Below are 21,518 nucleotides of genomic sequence, written 5' to 3' on the forward strand. Positions count from 1 at the left end.
GGTAAATGCAAAGTAACCTGTAGTGATAGGTTTATTATTATCTGGGAAATAAAAAATATTCTTCTAAATAAAAATATCTTGATTTCACCTTATTTTTCAGGTTGTCATTTTCCATTACCAAAGTTATAACAAAAATATAATCTAACACCATTGACTATTTTGTAGAAAGCCCTTGTTAAATGTTACTGCAAAATAACAGCTATTTTCTTGACTGAAAATAGAACAAATCATACTTAATCCAAGCAATCTTTCATCAAATCTATTTAAACAAAAATTTACCATCAATGAGCCACTCCTTCTGCAGCTATTCACAAGAGCATGCTTCTTCTTATTTGGAGAAAAAATAAACAAACAAACAAAAAATCTTCCTGTGAAAGTTGTTATTGCTACCAGTCACTAACCAATGTAGATCTCATTTAAATCTGACAAACACAAATAAAATGGACAAAGTTGTGGTCGTAGTTATCACCCATCTTAGCAATACACTGTGAGACTCAGCATTAATGAAGGACAGCTACTCAAGCCTTATGGCTCTCAGTCTTTCTAGAGCACTGTTAGTCCTAGTTCCTTGTTTCTCAATGACAGCAAAGTAAGTCAGGATCAATCTGGAAATTACATTAAAATATATGTTCATATATACATACATATATACACACATATATATATTATATATATAAAAGTATGAGACTGCAACACTAAAACCAGACATGAATAAATAAAATTTAAACTGAAAGGTTTATGGCAATGTCAAATGTATCTGTGTCTATAACAAAAGTACTTTCTAATGTTTTGACAACTAAAAGCACCAGAATAAAGACCACACTTTTATAAATTATTAAGCTGACCTACAAGATTTTATCGCAGGAAAAGAAATACAGCTTTGGAAAAAGTTAATTATTTCCCTATTTTGTGACTTTTTTTTTTTTTTTTTCCCTCTGAACTGCAATATAAGAAAAAGTAACTGGTTACAATGTTTACTTCTTGCATTTTGGTTCTGGTAGGATGTCCCACCAAACCTATCTCTGGCCTGCCCTACTGAGATCCTACAATACCTACAGGTTAGCAGATCAGTCCGTTTTGCAGCTTCTTATAGCAAATCACAGCTGGCAACCTTGGGTTTCTCTGAATTCTCAGCACAGAGAAGACATTTATAGAATCCTAGAAGAGACCATAGAATCATGGAAGAGACCTTAAAGATCATCTAATTCCACCCCCCTGAAATGGGCACAGACACCTCCCACCAGACCAGGCTGACCATCCAACCTGACCTTAAACACTTCCAGGGATGGGGAATCCACAACATCTCTGGGAAACCTCCTCCAGTGCCACATCACCCTCACAGTAAAGAATTTTTTCCTTATATCTAACCTAAATCTACCCTCTTTCACTTTAAAGCTATTACCCCTTGTCCTGTGGCTAGGAGAAATAGCAAAATGAGCTTGGAAGTGCCCAAGGACTTACACTGAATTTTGAGAACTTCAGTGATTATAAAAAGAAGTATTAATTTGACTAAAAACTAAAGTCTCTATTATAAACTTCAATATCAAAGACAATTGTTAAAATCACTACTTCTAGTGAATAGAGGGAAAGGGGTACTTTCAAGGTGTGTTTCAACTTATATTATTATTAATATCTACAACAGATAGATTTATTGCCTCCCCCCCCCCCCCAATATATATTTTTTCTTCTCCATAATATGGAGTTGATGAACTCAGACACTGATGTTAGACAGGATGAATCCTACCCTCTATAGTAAACAAATAGTACAGTATTCTGATATTTATGTACTGAGTTCACACAGCTCTGTTTAGAAAGCATTGTCTATATGGAAAGTAAATCTTCCCATCTACGCAATTTCTCATTTTTCTCTATACTCAATTTCTAATTTTTTTCTATACTTTCCTATAATTATAGTGCTGGATAAGGGACAGTGCTCAGGATAGAGATTGTATTTCTATAATAATTTATTACCATGGAATATCACTGAGGCCAAGAACACAGCAGGATCAAAAGAAAAAAAAAAATAACAAAAAACAGCATAAGCTGCTATATGGATAACAAGAACATCCGCAATTATATTAGATTAAACAAAAATTCATAAGGGATATAAACCTTCATGCTTCAGAGCATAAGCTAATCACTAACTGATGGGAATTAAGAAACTTCTGTTATGGAGAGGTTAATCCCTAATTGCTCGCTACAGTATTTCTTGCAACATCATCTGAAGCAAATAGCACTGGCACGGGATACTAGACAAAACAGACAATTAGTCTGATGTTACATTGTAATGTCTATCTTGCTGTCTTGTGACTGTAATGCACAAAATGTAAATCCATATTTAGTCTTGTTTCCTAAAGGAACGAAACTTATGATCACAATATCTGCTGTCTGCTATACCCACCTAATAAATTTTGAATCCATTAGCCAGTTTCAACAACATTTGTCACAGGAGTTGAACCTTAGAAGATAATAAAACTCCAGCACAATTTGCTGAATGGAGGAAGGCTCAGATTAGTGTCCCACTGTCAGAAAATTCTCAGGAAAACCTCAACACCAATCTGATTTCTTGACTGATGACCGTGCATCCTGGCTGGCTGACCAGCGTGTGCACCACTCCAAAGAAGCTTGTTTGTTGTGGTGTGCTTCACTGACAGTACTCAGGAAACAGGAGGACAGTAAGGGAGGAACAGGTAGAGATTAAAGACACAGAGAAGATGTGATTTCATTCTTTTTTTTTTTTTTTTTTTTTTTTTTTTTTTTTTTTTTTTTTCTCATTGAACAACTCATTTGAATGTTCAAGGAGAAAAAAATATTCCTAGATCCTAAAGATGACATAGGACTGTTCCGAATAAGTCAGTACACCCTCAACCTTCCCCACGTCTTGTGCTCTACCTTATTCCCTTTTATTCTGCATCAAAAAAGGGAGATCCACTGTGACACTGTCACTTTTATATATTAACAAAATATTCTGTCTTGCCTTCTTTCTTTGTATAAAAGAAATATGTCATGGATCTCAGCATACGGCAGGTAAAAAGTTAATACACAAGAGTTTGCTTTGTTTTGCTTCATTCTTCAAAGCTGTACAATTAAACAGGGTCAGATTCCTGTAGTCAGAAAGGAAGATATGATAGCCAGTAGTAGTATGGCCTGATTTAAAATAGCTTGAGGGCTCTTCTAACTTGCAGCATTTTTATGAGACCAGTGAAAGACTGTCTTTCTACTCTGTTATTCATCTTGTATATGTCCATCCCAGAGGGTTGACATGACATTTGTGGGAATCAGCTGTGTTGACTTCATACAAGTAAAGAATTCTCTCTGCTGGGAACACTCTCCACTTGCAGATGAAATGCATTCACTGTACCACAGAGCAGTACAAACTGATTACAGCTGAACCAAGACCTTAACTGACACTCATTATTATGGTATGTCTACACTATAAGAAGATGTGTGATTGCAACATGTATCAGCATATTCACACTACCTTTAATTTAGACAGTGAAGATAGCCTGACATGGAACATCAAGCTGAGTTTTATGAATCTGTTGAGTCCCTTTGTTCTTATACAGTTCTTTGTTTTATACGTGCATATATGAACACATGTACGTGTGTAAATATGTACAGAGAAAGGTATATATATATATTTCAGTATATACTTAGGGTAGACCAATAGTAGTAAATTAAATCATATTGGTGCATAAGCAATAGATTCAGTTGTCCATTGTGGTAGATTACTTGAATGGTTCCCGATAGTGTTGACCTGAGGTACATGACTTGTCCAATAATTTCTGAGACTTGTACAGGAGAAAATTTGGGTCAAGAAATGTAGCTAGTAGGCAGCACAGATGTTCTTACTTTCTCCTCCCTTCCCCTGATCCCAGTGTTTCCTCTGTTTTGGACGTTAATACAGTACAGGCACAGTCAATATGTGGTAATTGGCCTAAGAGTATCAGGAAAAGCTCCAACACCATTTTACAGGTATGGATACAATTAACAACCCTTGGATGGTCATGGTCCCCCCAAAAAACAAACAGCCACTCTTGATACACCTAAAACATAACTGTTTTAATCACTAAGCAAGCAGATTCTTGACTACATGAGGCAATGGTGAAAATTACATTGTTCTGTTCTCCACATGCATTCAAAGGATTGTCTTATTAGTATAACCCATTTGCCTTACATCCTGGTTGCCAGATCACCCTTCTCTGATTTGTCTCTGTGGCAGATGAATTGCCAGCAAGAAAGAAGGAGGAAGGAATTGATTTGGGAATTAAATAATAGATTCCTATTTATATATTAAGTTTGCAGTAAAGGGAATTTAGTACTATTCCTTCAAGATCACTGAAAGATGTCCTTACTTTTCACTGAATACCTAAGTTAGCAGTCTTCAGACAGGAGAAACAATACTCTTTCCAACAGTCAGAAACAAATAATAATAATAATAATAATAATAATAATAATAATAAAAGAAAAAAATCAACTTTAATAGAAACATGTGCATAGAGGAGAGCAAGTAACCAAGGAACATATGTATAAATTTTAAAGCATATGGGCTTCTCATTTTCGTAGTAATTAATATAATCATGTGAGTGTATTTATGTTCTCTCTTTTTTCTTCAATAAACTGTATATAGGAGGCTGTTGGGGACATAATTAACACTTGCTGCTGTTATGCATTATAAAGGACACTTGAAAGACATGTATTGGGAATTGGATATATTAAATACCAGAAAGTGATAATGGAGCAGTAGATTCTGAGCAATAACATTATTAAAGAACAGATAATAGTTACTTCAAAGTACAAACCATCTACCCAAACTTTAGAAGTAAGGAAACACCAAATTATAGAAGATAAATTGACTCAAGGTTTCCTTTGCAAACCACATATCTCATTATCTTCTTTTGATGATATGTTTTATACAGATACTGAAAACTGACTACTGTTTCTAGAGGATTTATGAACAGTCTCGATTCTGCAATATTTTACTCTGTGCAAATATTTCATCTAAATATAGAAAAAGCAGCAAAAATATTTTGAATCACCTTTACTTTAGATTAATTCATGATGTGAAAAATTTCTTGTAATAATGATTAAATACTATATATATATAAAGACATTTTATGTATATAAGAAGAAAAAAAGAAAAAAAAAAAAAAAAAAAAAAAACATTTAAACTGACCAAGAGGTGAGTAAGAAATGTTAAAGCTTTTAGTCTGAAAAATGTTCTTTTAAGAAAGTAGTTTAGATAAAAATCAACTGAAAATAATCCCTGGTTTAGGATTATTTTTGTAGCTTGAAATATACAACTTTTAAAGAAACATAGATTTTGAGTTGAAATCAAAATTTTGTCTTAGTTAATGTTTAGATATTTGCATTGTGAAATCTACCTGTTTGAAAATTTGAGTTTTATTCTCTGCTTTCTACCCTCCTCCCTCTACCTCCACATCATGTAAAATAATGGAAATGGGACTTGCATTTTCCACACAAAGTTTTCTGGGTTTGCTTTCTCTTGTTAAATGTAATTTGCAAGTCTGTCTTGAGACTAGTAAAAGTTTGGACTATCAGAATAAAAAATAAGATTTAATATTTCTGATATGGTTACTTCTGACTATTGGAAACATCTGAGAGTATGAGACAACCACTAAATGAAGGAGTTTTGGACTGGCCAGGTTATAACATAATTGTACATAAGAGGATTTCTCATTCTTTATCTGAAGTGTTTGGTATTGGCTTTCTGTCAAAAATATAATGTCAGACTACCTGGACAACATTTGCTGTACTATAGTAATTCCCATGACCCTGTATTATCCTCCAAAGTTCACAAATTCCACGTACACATGCATTTCTGGTAAAAATTATGAAAATAAACTTAAAAATACCTTATTTTTTTTTCTAATAATAGAACTGAAAGGTGTTAGTTACAACAGCATTTCTGATCATTCTGTAGAGTGTTTTTGGTTTGTTTGTTTTGTATGTGTGTGTGTTTGTTTGTGGTTTTTTTTTGGGGGGGGGGCAGGATGGGATGGGACATAGCTGTATAAGGTTTTAGGCAGCATATTTTCTGATATCAGGGTGCAGGGTTTTAATCACTGTAGGTCTTTGATCATGGATTGCAAACATGAACTTAGATGTTACTTTGATGCAATAGCATCCATTTCTGTTCAAAAGTGTTTCTTTTGTCTTCCATAACCATACTACTCCCACTTTGTCAAAGATTGAGGGACATAATTTTTACTTATGTGGTGGTGGTTATTATGATGGTTTGGTGAAAAAGAAAAAAAAAAATATGGAAGACTACTAACATCAAGTTCATTGAAAATATTCAGAACTACAATGCTAATATTTGCATCTCCAAATTCAGTATTTATAGGCTCAGAATATTCTCCAATATTTGCTTAAAACTGGCTATTATCACATGCATTCTGCCTTAAATTCACTTCATAGAATATTCACAAAAGGCAAACACAAAAGGAGTAAAAAAGCTACTGAGGAGAATTCAATTATTTTACTTGAGTGCATACCCAGAGAAAGTGCTCATTCAATATTGGCACCCATTACCATATCAGTAAAATCAAATCATATTTAAGCAGCATCATTAAAACATCATCATTTTTACCTTGCCAATTTATAATTGTAATTCTCTTGGCTAGGTTGGGTCAGTGGTTTACATGGGCTGACTGCTATTCAGGAGCAAACAAGATTCACTATTGCATCTTTCTTAATGAAAATGCAAAAATGATGCACAGATGTTCTCAATACAGGGATCGGAAACCACGGCATGGGAGGTGGAGTGTGCCTGCTCTAGTGTTGAGAGATGGAAAGGAGAATGTTAGTCATTGTTAGATGGCAGTATGGGTACCTTTTCCTTCTCTGGGAAAACAGGAGTTGGAGTATGGAAAGGCTTCATATCTCTGGTGTAGCTCATGAGAATTACCCAAACCTACCTTAAAAATAGGGAGGAAATATCATGGGGAGAGCATAACTGTTTTTTTCTGGAAATAGGTTGCAACTGGAACTAGCAATAATCCAGTGAGGTTCTTGAGTTGTTTTAGAACTTACAGTCTATAAAGCCGGAATGGTGAAATACAAAGAAAGATCTCTGTATGAACTTGTTAAACCCACAAACTCTGAAACTCAGTCACTCTACAGAACTACTGGGGAAAAGTAGTCTTTACAGATAAGTGGAGAATAAGCAGACTCGTTGATCTACTTCTCAGAATATGAAGGAATTCTAGAAACTTTCTATAGCAAACTAGCAATTTATTAGAAGCAGGAGATTATATCTTCACAAACTTCCCAACACTCTAAATACATGTTTCTCTCTCTGAAGATCTCTTTTGTGACTCCACAGTTGCCCTAGGGATGAACAATAAAGCATCTCTTCTCCATTCAGTGTGCTACTCTTAGTGCTTTTGAATCTAGCCCATGCAGAGAAAATGGCCTTTTGCCTTCTCTAACTTTCTGAAGTTCATCAACTGACTGTTGCAGCATAATAGGTCCCCCTGCAAAGAAAGGTGCTAGAGAATTTGTGACTGTAAAGATGGAACCTCTAGACAGTCATTCAAACAGGCTTGCTAAAGACCGTGTCTTTCACTTTACTAGCAAATTACCTGGCATCCCAAGGGGCTCAATTTAACAACAGTGATCATCAAGCCAGTTTATTGCTACCTTCTCTCTGGAAGTTAAAAAAGCTCTTTCCTCTTTTCTTCTGTGAAACTCTTTAGCTTCAGAGTGTCTGGTTTAACAAGCTCAGCTCAACGTGGAATTAGCTATAGATGTATTTCTCTATTCCTCTCCTCTCTGCCTCCCCCCCGACCTTATTAAGGGACTAGAAACTATCCAGGATTAACCACTGTCTCTCCACAAATAAAAATTACAGGAGAAAACTGAGTAATTATTTGGCAACATGCTAGTTGCCTTATATATATTTGCTTATCTTTTGTGCAGAATTCTTCCTATGTGTACACAGGAATTTCAACCTTATGGCCCATAAAGGTTGGACTTTGAAAAGCTAAAATAATTCTGCCATAATTAAGAAATTGAAATAAAAATAAACTGTATCCAACATCAGTAAAGACACAGTAGGTGGGCTAGAACACTAGCTACTTCTATCATTTTCTTGAGAGTATGATAAATCCTCTAATCTTTTAGGTTTATGGGACTATTAATACCCATTTTAGTCAAACCAATCTCTCTTCTAGTTGCTTTTAACATCACCAAAGTTCACTAGATTTTCACTTGTGCACTGTATCAAGTGTCACCTTGTCACATTATCCTTATATCGTTTATATTAAATAAATAAATAAAAAAATAAAAACCCATGAGGAACCCTAGGGTATATGAAATTCAGCAGAGTAGCGTGCATACAATATACACCTATGATTGGAAACAGGAGCTGCCTTATTTTTCTGGCAGAATCAACTCAATAACACAAAAGTAGCACATTCCCAGATGTAAGCATAAGAGACGTTCCTCCAGGATATGGATTATAGCTCATGTATTTGGGTTACATTAGCATTTCACACTATAGAGACTTGATTCAGCCATAACTTCCACCAGTGTAACAGAGGATGAAGGGTCTGAAGGTACAAAAAGTTTACCCAACATGGCCTGCACTACTTTCTTATTAGTTTGGTACAGAGGGAAGTACCACAAATGCATAAGAGCAAGGCACAGATGAAAGGAGTACAGCCCACAGGTATATTTAAATATATGCCTTCAGTATGGATCCTGTTTCCTCACAAACATCTAGAGATTTCCAAACCCTTTACCTCTAGGTTAGGAAATAATGTTATTAAATGAGCACATCTTCATTTATATCCCACATTGCTGATCTCCAGAGCAGGCTCCTAAATCCTTGAAACAGGGGAGTATGTTTCTCAGGAATGTATTTCTTTTCTCTCTCTAGTGTAGCAAACCATGCATATTTCACTCTACAGCAATAGATGGTCATGTCTTTGTTTTCCTTATGTATCTTTCCATTCCTTTTTCACAACTGAATCAGTCTGATCTTTCTTTGCATTAGAGGGGGCAATGCCTGACAGTGAAGTTATGTGGCAGTGACTACATTCTTCACTCCATATACTAATGATGCACCCTGAAAAGACTCATGGAGAAAATGAGATCACTGCTTCCCCCCTTCTCCTCTCCAAATCTCACTTACAAAATCTGCACCTGGATTTATTTTGACAGCGTAACACCATTGTTAGATCCTATCCATCAGGTACTGGTACTGTGAGATGTTGATTATTACATTTGGGACTGCTTCTTTTCCTCTTCTTCTTGCAGGAGGAGGAAAGGTTATGTGTAGATGAACTCAAGAAGTAGTAATTAACTGTCACATAAACCTAATTTCAGCACTAGAAAACATAGTAGCAATCTTTATATTCATTTCCCTGTTTTCAGATTGCAGAGATGTGTTTGGAGGGTGTGTATTTACTGAGGGGTAGTGCAGACAGTCTGCCCTAAGGCCACGGATGATGGGAACCAAGGAGGCTATAGCTCTTGGGAGTGCAGTATAGTAGGTCTGTCCTGAGGATGCTCAAAGTTGTGGATCCTTAGCCCTGGGGCAGATAATTTTGGCAAGTGTGCCCTGAAGCCAAAGACCCAGAAAGGTGATACTAGCAGTGAAGCTGACAAGTTACATCAAATTCAATGAGCAGTTGCACAGTCTCAAGGACTTTTGATTCATCAGAAACTTGAAAAAGAAACACCTTGGATTTACATATACATTAAAAAAAAAAAAAAAAAGAAAGAAAAAAAAAAGAATTAAATGACTTTTTTTTTTCTTTTTTTTTTTTTTCTTTTTTTTTTCTTTTTCTTTTTTTCTTTTTTTTTTGAGACTCAGAAATCCTTTTTATGCCTGTGTGAACCTGGATCTGCTTAATAGATTTTAATACTGATAACATCTCCTACTTTTCTGATTTCTAGATTAAATTTTTGTTTTATTCATCTTTTTCTCACCATTCTTTCCTTGATGTTTTTTTTCCCATTGTTGGTTTCTTCTGGACTCTACAGACTACTTTTTAATGAGTACTACAAATACCATAAACTTGCACTGTGTCAAGGACATGGAGGTTTTCAAGGCCAGGAAGGATGAGGCCCTGAGCAACCTGGTCTAGTGAGTGGCATCCCTGCTTATGGCAGGGTAGTTGGAGTTAAATGATCTTCAAGGTCCCTTCCAACCCAAGCCATTCTATGATTCTGTGACTTTAGTAATTTAAGCATAATGAAATAATTACCTTTCTAAATCCTGCGTACACCTTGAAATTAGTACACTTCAGAATGATATTGTAATATCGTTATGTTAAATATGTTAAATATATGATGTCTTGTATCATCATATATTTAACTCATACACTTTATAGTTCACTACAGCTCCCAGTTTCTATGTTACTCTTCTTCAGTTCCCTCACACTTTTTAGTATTTGTATCTTTTTATTTTTCTTTCTTCAATATACTTCTTTGCTGTTACCTTTCACAAATTTCATCTTATTGATTTCAGTCTAGTTCTCTAATACATCATGATCTCTCAGAGTTATTGTTCTGTGAATCAACCCCTCCCAGATCCATATTCTTCAACATTTCTTAAGTAAGTTTATTTACTATTCTATCATTTCTGTCTGTAATGAAAATAATAAAAAATACCTGATCTAGAATAGCCATATATGAGGCCAATTTGAAATATCCTTGGAGTAAGGCAGAAGATTAGTGATAACTCTGCTCGGAGTATTTTAGTATTGTTTTTAACCAGTTATGCCTTAGCTGCCTTTGAGCAAGACCTCGTTTTCCAAATTTACTTGTAAGAATGTCCCATGCTTCCACATTAGAAGCCTTACATAAGTCAGGTTATCAAACATCTCTAGTGCTTATTCCATATCTGTTTGGCCAGTTAACACGTCAAGTAGGAAATTAGACTGGCTTGGCATGTTTTGTCAAATCCTGATAAATTCATATTGCTCTTTTCTCAGCACCTTTTTATCTATCAGCTGAATAAAAGCAAACTAACAGTTTTGTCCTATTTTTTGGGGGTATCAAAATGAGGTCAAAAGTCCTTGGGATCTCCTTTCTCCCATTCCAAATATGAGTATTTTACTGTTTGCATTTTTCCTCTGCTTTGCATCATTTATATATTTTTTCATAGATTTGTGGAAATAATTGCTGGTTCTAATATTTTAATCTGATTGAGGGTATCTTTCACCAATAGAAACCCAAAATATTCAAATAACTCTGACCTGTTTTGGCCTTTTTCCCCATTCTACTATAACTTAATCACATGGAGTTTATTTTCATAATTATTTAAAATGTAGGTGAAAACCAAAACAAACCAACCAACCAAGTGAAAACGAAAACAAACCAACCAACCAACAAAAAACAAACAAACAAAACACATAAAAAACACAACCAACCCAACAACCAACCCTCTGAACATTTCATTTTTTTCTGTATTCTGTACTGCTTATTACTATCTACACATTCTAAAACAAACCTCTCTCTAACACAAGGATTTTTGGAAAATATAGCTATAACTAAATGGTTAGTCAATAAACTAGATTGGGAAACGGCACTGGAATTCAGTCATCTTTGCTGCTGAAATGTTATAATGCTCATGCTTTTGGCCAGAGCCTACTAGCCAGACAATTTCTGAGGCCTGTTCAGGAGTTAGTACAGGTCAGGGACCATTCCCAAATGGCTGTGCAGATGTGACCACGTTGGGCTGGAGGCTAAGAGAGTTTAATAGCATGGATGTGACTGGACTGTGCCAATTGGCCTCAATGTTAGAGAATGATCTCTGGCACTGTTCAGTTTATTAGTACAGATCTAGTCTTTATCTCCTGATATTTTCCTTATCCATCAGATGTTAAATTAGTTCAAGTTCCTCACTCCCACCAGACCTTACATTTAGCTGTCACTGTTATGTGGTTAATAAATTGCCATCAACACGTTCTCTGGATTTGATGTTTTATAGGAGTCACATGTGTCTTTTATCTTTATCCATGGATATTTAATAATTCAATGTCACTCCTGATTTTGTGTTTAGATTTAATACATTTTTGTCTTGATATATAAGGCAATACCTTCTCCATTTTTATTTTCTGTAGTTCCAGGGCAAACAGTTATCTTCTCCATCTGTCTACTTTTTACTTCAAGACAGACAATAAGAATTCCAGTAGTTTTCCTTAGTGATTTGATGAGCTGGGGATACATCCTCCAATAAAAGATTCACTATTCATTTTTTAAAGATTTTTTTCCTTTCAAAAAGGCAGATAAATGGGATTCTGAGAAAATTACTTACTTTTTGGATTTGATATTTGATCCTTTATTGCTTTTGAAAAATGACAGATATGAGAAATCAGCATTTTTACCCATTTGATCATTGTATGTAACTGTTTATTAGAATTAATACAGTATTTATCTCCGTGCCTTTTTCAGATATATTAAGTATTTTGCTTTGCTGGTTTGGAGGCCCCTCTGAATATTTATGGGGATCTGCACAGGTACAACATCCTACTTTAGCACAGCATTTTGAAGGAAGGAGGCCTTGGACCATTTCATCAGGTTTAAAAATAAGTGATGTAGTGTAAATGCATGCTCTGGAGCCACTAATAAGCAAAAAAAAAAAAAAAAAAAAAAAAAAGTCAGAATGATATGGAGGGGAAAAATTACAGCAAAATATACAGAAAAAAAAAATCCAAGAGTTTATTTTTTCCCACATCCTTACACACACTGGAATTTACACACACTGAAATATATATGGTAGAAGAAGAGAAAAAACCCCGGGCCCTCTGTAACTGCTGAGCCATTTGGTTTTCACAACATCATAGATAATTACAATTATCCTTCTCTTAGGGACTTTGGAGCTGCCAATTTTCTGCAATTGAAAATAAATAAATAATTCAGAACAGATGTTGACTACTCATCCCACTTTAGTAGAAACCTTTAGGCAGGCATGTCAGCATTAACTTAAAAACAATGATAGAAGTTTAAAATATTTCTTCTTTTTCCTCTTTTTGTGATATGTTCTAATAGTCAGGCAAGTTTTCAAGTTTGTTGTAGGGTTATTTAGTCCAATGGAAGGAAAAAACAACAGTAACAACAACAACAAAAAAGAGGTGCTCATCAATTCCATTTGGATTAGAAATGTAAGGCAAGAACTTGCTTAGTAGCCAGGAGAAATAGCAAGTGCCTGTGGGTGGCACTGTAGGTACTTTGACTTGTAGGTCATTAATTATTAACATTAGCAAGCAGTGACAGCTCTGCTCCTGGCACATCTGTACAGTGGAGGTTCTTCAGCCTCTAATCTAAAGTGTAATATAACTGTGACACTCATTGGAAATAAGACTCACACAAGCTAAAATCATTTTGCTCATTTATTTTGGATAGCAAAGGTTATCAATGGATCTAATTGACTATTGCCTGTGATATTTGCAACTGTATCTTGCTTCTGCAGTGGTGCTTGTGTTTGTTTAAGTCAAGACAAATATTCATTCAGTTCTAAATTGTGCTTGCTTCCAACAAGAAGTAAGCCTCAGCATTTGATATATCACTTATCTTTACCTGATATAAAGGTATTATGATCCTCCCCTCCCCTCCCCTCCCCTCCCCTCCCCTCCCCTCCCCTCCACTGTTTTCAGTGGTTATGATAGATGTAGTCTTGTCCCTGCCAACTGGCCCCAGTGCCCAGAAATGTTCTCAAGAACATTTTATTTGTATAGACGTATCCATAGGGAGTCCAGTCTCAGAAATTTGTTTGAGATATTTCTTCATGTGAGATAAAAACAGCCCTTCCTCCTTCTGTTTCTTTTTCCCCTCACTCCAATCCTTTAGTTGATATAGGAGAGGAAGCATGACTTTAAGAGAAACTTTGAATTCATTAAATGAGTGCAAGTTTCACTATTTGAATATCTGTTTTTAGTTTAAATTAAACATCATAGTTCTGACAGACAAAGACAGATTATGTAAACTGCCTATGAATTTCCTGATTAATAATAATAATAATAATAATAATAATAAATAAATCCCAAAGTATCCTATCTACAATGAAAAATATTATTAGCAAATATTCCTGAAGTATTTTATGTGAGTAGATCAGAATGAGTCCTGTGTCTTCTGATGAGCCCTCTGATCACCTTTTCAGTCCAATTACATCTCCCCTCTATCTGCTTTTTTGCCAGTAGCAGATTTGCCAATATTCTATGGGTTAGTCCTTTTGGGGTGTGTAGTAATGTAGGGAATAGAAGAGAATGGCACACTCTCTGCCCTGTGTAATTCAGACACCATGACTGGGTGAGAAGTGTTGTAAAATAACCTAATGTATTGACATAGTTGTACAAGCAAAAAGATCCTTTTTGCTTGCAGCTATTTTTATTATAAATTGCAGGTGACTTAAAATTGGAATTAGATTTAAACTTTGATCTAAACAAGAAAGTATTAAAAATTGTGTTTAAATGCTTTAATTTAGTCCTTAAAGAAATCCAAATATGTGCAGAAGGTCGAGAGATTAGATCATAGACTTTGCTTGTGCTAGGAAAGTAATGCATACTGACAGTGTATGTTAGAGCAGTACTGCTGATACACTATGTTTGCTGTCAGTGATTAACAACAAGCAAGAAGCATTGCATATGACTTCCTCCTTGTCTTCTCTCTCACGTTTGAAAGCACATTTACAGCACCTGCTTCTTCTGTCCAAGATGCTTATGACCTTGAGTCTTAGTCCTCCCTTCAAACTCATCAGGCCTATATCCATAAGGAACATTTATATTTATTAACTTGGATACTTTATTAAATTAGGTAGTACAATACTTTCCTTTGCAACATTAACAACATTTTGCATACATTTTGAGGATAAGTCATGTTTTGTAGTTATAAATTATCTGCAGACTTTTGGCAAACAAAAATCACCAACATGCAGAATGCAATGATGGTGAAATGTGCCCTCTGGTATTTGGAAATGTGCCCTCCAGTGTGTTGACTTACATTACTCTGGATACACACTGGAATGATTGTACAGCTAATGCTATTTAAAAGGTCAATATTTATCACACTGTGCAATGTTCCCACTGTCTTAAATACTTGTATAGCCCATACTGTGACAGGACATGAGCCTTTTCAAGCTTTGCTGTAATTATCTTCAGAACACCCAATGGGATAAGAACAAGCTTCTACCCCATTTCCACACATCAGGAGTGAAGACAGGAAACTAGCTCAGATTGTTAAGGACAGGTCTGCAGCAAGGTATGTTTGTATGGAGGGTACCCTTCACAATGCTCATGTGCTTTCTTCACTATATCTCTCAGATCTTACCTCCCTATCAGCATACTGTCTCCAGACCTTTCATCATTCCTGATACCCAGTGAACTTGCCTCAAATCCCCTAACTGGATTGCTCCTATCTGGAGCAATAGCTAATAATATCAGGGTATATTTACCTCCATGCTCTTTCTAAATGATACATATAATATCGCTAAATATTCTTTCTGTGTAAATATCCTTCGTGACCTACACATCTGGCTTTTGTTTTTACAAAAACAAAAGTATGAGGGAGCAAGAGGAATAACTCACACTCACACCACATCTGGACATACAGATGGGACTCCAGCCAAGGCATGCTATAAGACCTGGCAGCTAGAAGCACTGTCACCATCTACAGCCAGAATGCGCCCCTCACATCAAGTTTGTCCTCCAGTCATTCAAATTTAATAATCACTGTACTCATAGACAAAAAGGCTTATGATTATTTGTTAATTTTATGAGGAAACAGAAGGTGTACTGGGGAATGACTTGTGTTGCGTCTCCAAGAGCTGGAAAAGGCAATTCCAATTACAATTGTGTAATATACTAAATAACTTTTAGAGTGTAAAATCTTTTATCCAAATTTAAACAAAAATTTAGATGGAGAAAATGAATTAATTTTTATCCTCCACTTTCTGATAAAATGTACAGATTTAGTCACAAAGATGTGATGTCTTGGTCTAATATCTCAATATTATGTTTCTTTAACTTAAAGGTAATAGTATCCAACTTCTTTGTCTTCAGAATATGTATTGGTGTCATCAGTTCATTTTAAGGAGATATATTACTATTACAGTGTCAGAAGACATTCTGGGAACACCCTAGTGAGGATTTTTATTAAATCTCATATTCTGAGAGTGGTACAATATATTTAAAGAATTATGTAATTATAATTAATAATAATAATAATAATAATAATGACATAGGAGAGTTATCTGAACAGCCATAGACCCATTAATTTGGATGCCACTTTGTTCAGGAGTTAGATCATATTTTAAAAGAAGGAATAATTAAATACATGGAAGTAAATGGCAAATGAGATAAAACGTGACAGGAATTCACCAAAGATAGATCATGTTAGCTTCAGCAGGTATTTCTCTTCAATGAGTTAATTGATTTTCTAGATAAAGGGAAGGCAACAGGTTTAATCTAACTGGACTTCAGTAAATTGTTTGACATGTTTTCATACAGGAAATCATTGGTTAAACTGCAAAAGGTATAGATTATTATAAGAATTAGATGCTGGATAAAGAGTAAACAAATGGAACAACATAAGAAGGTAGTGAAAAATTATTATTGACTTTAACAGGTTGAGGATAACTTAAAAGTACAGTCAAGTATTATTCTTTTTATTATTTTCCAGAAGTAATGCTTAAGAAACTAATCATAGTATCTTCATTACCAAACTTGGCATAAGACTATTGGTAATGAAAAATATTAGAAGCCATTGTTGGTAAGAGGAGCTTGAAGACTGTATTAAAAAGAAACAGAAATAATTGTACATTTGTACAAAGTGCCAGATAATGCATTCAAATTTAAACTCAAATTGTTTCTTCTAACCCTTTCTAAGAAAGGAAGAATATGGTGTCTATCATCAATTAGAAAATGAGGAGGAAACAAAACATTTTGGATTTCTGATCAGTCACAGAAAAAGCACAGAGTAAATAAAAATTGCCATACAATGTATCAGGACAGGTATATCTAGGAAAGAAAAGAAAAATTTGATGTCAGTTACTGAGGGACAGCTTAGTGTTCATCGAGAACACTGTTCAGATTTTTAGTCAGTTGTTCTGAAGAAACAGACAGTGAAACTGAAACAGAGAAGAAAACTGTTACTGACTAGATTAAAGAACTGCTCAGCAACAACTAACACATCAGTGTGTTATCAGCATTATTCTTGTCCTAAATCCAGAATACAGAACTATACTAGCTACTGGGAAGAAAGTTAACTCTATTTCAGCCAAAACCAAGACAGCTTGTAATTTATATTCCAATAGCCTCAGGGATCTCAGTCACATACCAGTGTTCAGTCCTGCACAATAGAGAAAGTGAAGGTTTGTTTCCTTAAAATCACCTTTGTCCAAAAAAAAATGTACAGCATTTCAGATTAGCTAAGTCCCTGTACTGCAGATGTTGTTTTATACAATGATTCTTATGAAGTGATTTTCATAACAGAAGAAAGATGTACATTGCTATTTTCAAAAAAGTGCTAAAAGGACAATCTGTGGAATTAACAGCCATTCAACATCATTTTGGTTCTTGGTAAAATCATTGAACAAGCCCTCTTGTAGCACATTTCTAGTCAGATGAAGGAGAAGTTGACTGAGAACAGTCAGCATGGATTTAACAAGGGTAAAAAATGCCTAACAAACCTGAGTCTCTTTTAAAATAAAATATATGACTGGATTTGAGGACACACTGAGAAAAGTAAATAGCATTAGTCTTGATTTTTGCAATGCTTTAAATACTGTCTCTCACAATATTCTTATATTCAAATTAGGACATTACAGTCTGGATGGGTAGACAAACAGATGGGTAAAAACTTGTTTGATGGCTGGATCCTGAGGGCTGATAGGTTTTATTCTATTTTGTGGCTGATAGCAGGTGAAATACCTTGGGTTCTCTCCTGGGTCCAGTTATGGACTTCATCAGTGACTTGAAGGAGTGCTTGTTTATCAAGTCTGCAGATGACACCAACTCTGGGGAAAACAGAGAATATGCTTGAGGGCTAGGCTGCCGTCATATGGAGAACTGGATCAGCTTGATGAAACTAAATAAGAAAACATGCAAAGTCCTGTGTCTGGAAAGGAATAATACTTTGCAACCATTCAGGCTGGGGAGTAGCTCTGAAGAAAACGCATTGTGAAGATGGGTGAGCAGGTATTGGTACATGAAAGCACTGCACCCTGGCAGTGACAAGGGCCACCAGCACCCTGGACTGCATGAACAGGGATACAGGAGATTGGATTAACAATTGATCAAATTGTTAAATAGAAGCTATAGCACACCCACTGGCTAACCATAAATCAAGAGGCCCAGTTTCTTGTTGTCCTGTATGTTCAAAATTCAGATACGCCTACATTATATAAGACACTATCAATTCAAAAACAAGTGTTTTGCACAAAGTCGGAAAGGATGTAAATCACTTTCTGGCCTATAGGCAAAAAATGAATCAGGGCCAATGGAATAGCCTCATTGCTTTATTTCTAAACATCAGCAGCTTTTTAAAAATAAAATAATAAAAAACAAACTTCAGGAACTACTTAATAGAGTAGTAGGTTTCCTCAACCATTTTTCTAACCAACCAGACTGATTTTGTTCCATTTTTTCATTAAACAGATTGCTTCAGACTGTGTGTTCCTTTGCCAATTTCTAGCCTGCAGTGAATTTTAATGGCTGAGTCATAAACCCCTCAAAAATGCGATTTGTAATGGAAATTCTGAGGGACCCTTAACTAGAGTAAGTGCTGTGTTATGCTGCAATAATAGTAAACAATAATAGTAATATTAATAAAAATAACACAGTTTTATGTGAACCCATAAAAGGCCATTTATATGATCACTGTACAAATATTTAAGATTCCAAAATACTGCATTTTTCACAATTATGATGATGTTATCAACTTTATAAACTCTTTCTTTTGGATTGCAATGTGTTGTATGCTTTCAACTCTTAAGACAGGTTCCATTAAGGCCATGCATTGTCAAGCCTCTTGTCCTGAGACTACTGATAAGCTAAAAAGATTTTTTAACTAAAACTTTTTTGACATCACTACTATGAATATTTTTAACATATACCTCTTAATAAGCAACTAAAGAGTTCACAGTTTCAGGATGTCTGAAAAATCCCCAAATACAAATCAACAGTAGCAACCTATTAAATATATTGTGAACCCAAAAAATAATCAGTTAAGATTCATTATCAAAAAGGAAATTTCTTACAAAACAGTTTCCTTATGACCCTAGGCCATAAAAATTATTCCCTGGCTTCCCACTGTGGAAATGTTTCAATTAGAAATCATGTTGAAATGTATGTTTACACCTTCTTATATATATTTTGGTAATGTCTGTTTAACTCTAGCTGTCACAACTTGGAAAGGATATTTTTTTTATTTTCCAATAAGCCAGTTGGAAAAAAGAGAGGAAGATATTGAATGGTTCATAAATATATAATGTTTCCCATTTGTTATATTCTGCAGTCAGAGGCAGCAGCTTTAAACTTGCATATCAATGCATAATTTCACAAACTTAAAAAATTGATCTGCCAATGTCTCCCCTCTAGCAATCTTTTAATTAAATGAACTTCACTCACCTTACTGCTAAACTCCTTAGGTTGATTTTATACTGAGATTCAATATACTTCCCTGTGAAGTTTCTTTTCTTTTTTTTCTTTTCAAACTGTAAAGGTTGTTTAGTAAACAAGTGTTTAATAATGTATGCAAGGTAACTTATCATAGATCAATGCCAATTATTTATTCACAATAAAAAACTTGGAAATAATGAAGTTCTGTATTCTTGCCAGCCAAAGCCTAGAGTGGGCCAAATTCTCAGTTCAGTAAACTAAATTGATCTTTTAATGTTGTATGAACATGTGCTGATTTACACCAACTAGAGATCTATTTTAAGAAGTCTGAAATACATTTTTTACCCATATGTTTATATAGGAATTGAATGTTGTTGTGATGACAATGCTGCTTAACTACATTGGTTAGTTAGTGGATGGTTCAACACAGCTGTCCATCATAACATCAGTAAGAAATTAAAATATTGTGGATCTGTTGCTATAAATCTACAAAAATATATATCTAATCCAGCCCACTTAACCATTCAGAATGTGGAAGTGAAGGCTGAGATACAGATAACAGGAGTGGCAAGTCTACAGCTCCAAAGGGTCAGGATACAAACCCTAATAATAAATAGTATAATAAATAATACAGCAGTTGTACAAATTCAGACTTTAGAAATGCTTCAGGGGAATGCTTAAATGCAAGAACATTAGGCAAAAACAGCTCAGAAAAGGTATGCAGTTCTCCCAGACTTCTGATTGACATGACTGCAATTCCACTACAACCCCTGGACTTCAGGAACAGATACACAGGTCTGTGAAGAGAAAGAGGAGATGCGAACTACGAGTGTACACACAGGGAAATCCATTCATTGTCTGCATCCAGACTGCTACCAATCCAGTCACAGCCAGGGTACCTTAAATAAACTCATTATTGGAGACTGCTCTACTGTCTTATGGTATAGCGTAGAAAGTATAGGAAAGCTAAAAACACCCTAGCTTTTCCCCATGTAAACTACACGCTGCAGCTGAGTGAAGAACTGGAACTTCATCCAACTTCATGTCTCACTAGTTTCTTGTTGTTCTCAATTTTTCACTGTCATCAGACTGGAATGTATGGAGAGCCTCAAGGGTCAAGGAAGACCATGATATTTTCCTTCTCTACTTAGATTTTGAGGTCCTGTATAAGAAACTGTTTAACAGTTAATGCAGGAAAACAGCATCAGCAACTGAATTTCTCTCTGCTCTGTATTATAATGCTGCCTAAAGTTCCACCACCATCCAAAGGATATTTATGTTTGTAAGCATCCTGTATGCTTGTAAATTGAAACAGCAAAAGCAGAATGCACCTGCCAGTGGCTTTCAATGCTCATAGAAAATATTGCTTCATTTCTGCTTTCCCTCCCCAAAAGCCATTGCTTCTAAACCATTTGCTAAAGAATTATAACTGCTAAGGAATTATAACTGCAGCACCAGACATTACATGACAGCTGTTTGAACAGAAATACTAATTGCTTTCATATTTAATTAGCTATTGTTTAAATTAAAAATACCAACAAAACAGCCACAGCAGGCTCATTTTAACAGAAGGCTTATTGGTCCAGGCACTAGCTCAAAGAGCAGCAGGCACTGGATTCACGCACTTTCTTTAGTCCTGAGAAACTGCCAGCGCATTCCTCACTTGACAGCTGCTGGTTCATCCCACCAGACCCATCTTCTTCTTAACAGTCTTTTACCTCCTGAAAAGGCTGAAACTGAAAGATCTCATCCAAGTCAGGGAGTAGTAATCTCACCTACCCTCACAAATTAGTAATGTAGATGCTTGGAATCCCTTTATTAGCAGTGGGGAGTAACAGCCCCATTTATGTTTCTCGGGAGTGTTGTATTTTGATGTACAGGGCTTGCCTAGCTTAGAAGAAATGGTCTGTTTCCATATATCAGAGCATT

The sequence above is a fragment of the Aythya ferina genome (genome assembly GCF_964211825.1).
Source record: "Aythya ferina genome assembly, chromosome: 3".
NCBI classification, from domain to species: Eukaryota; Metazoa; Chordata; class Aves; order Anseriformes; family Anatidae; genus Aythya; species Aythya ferina.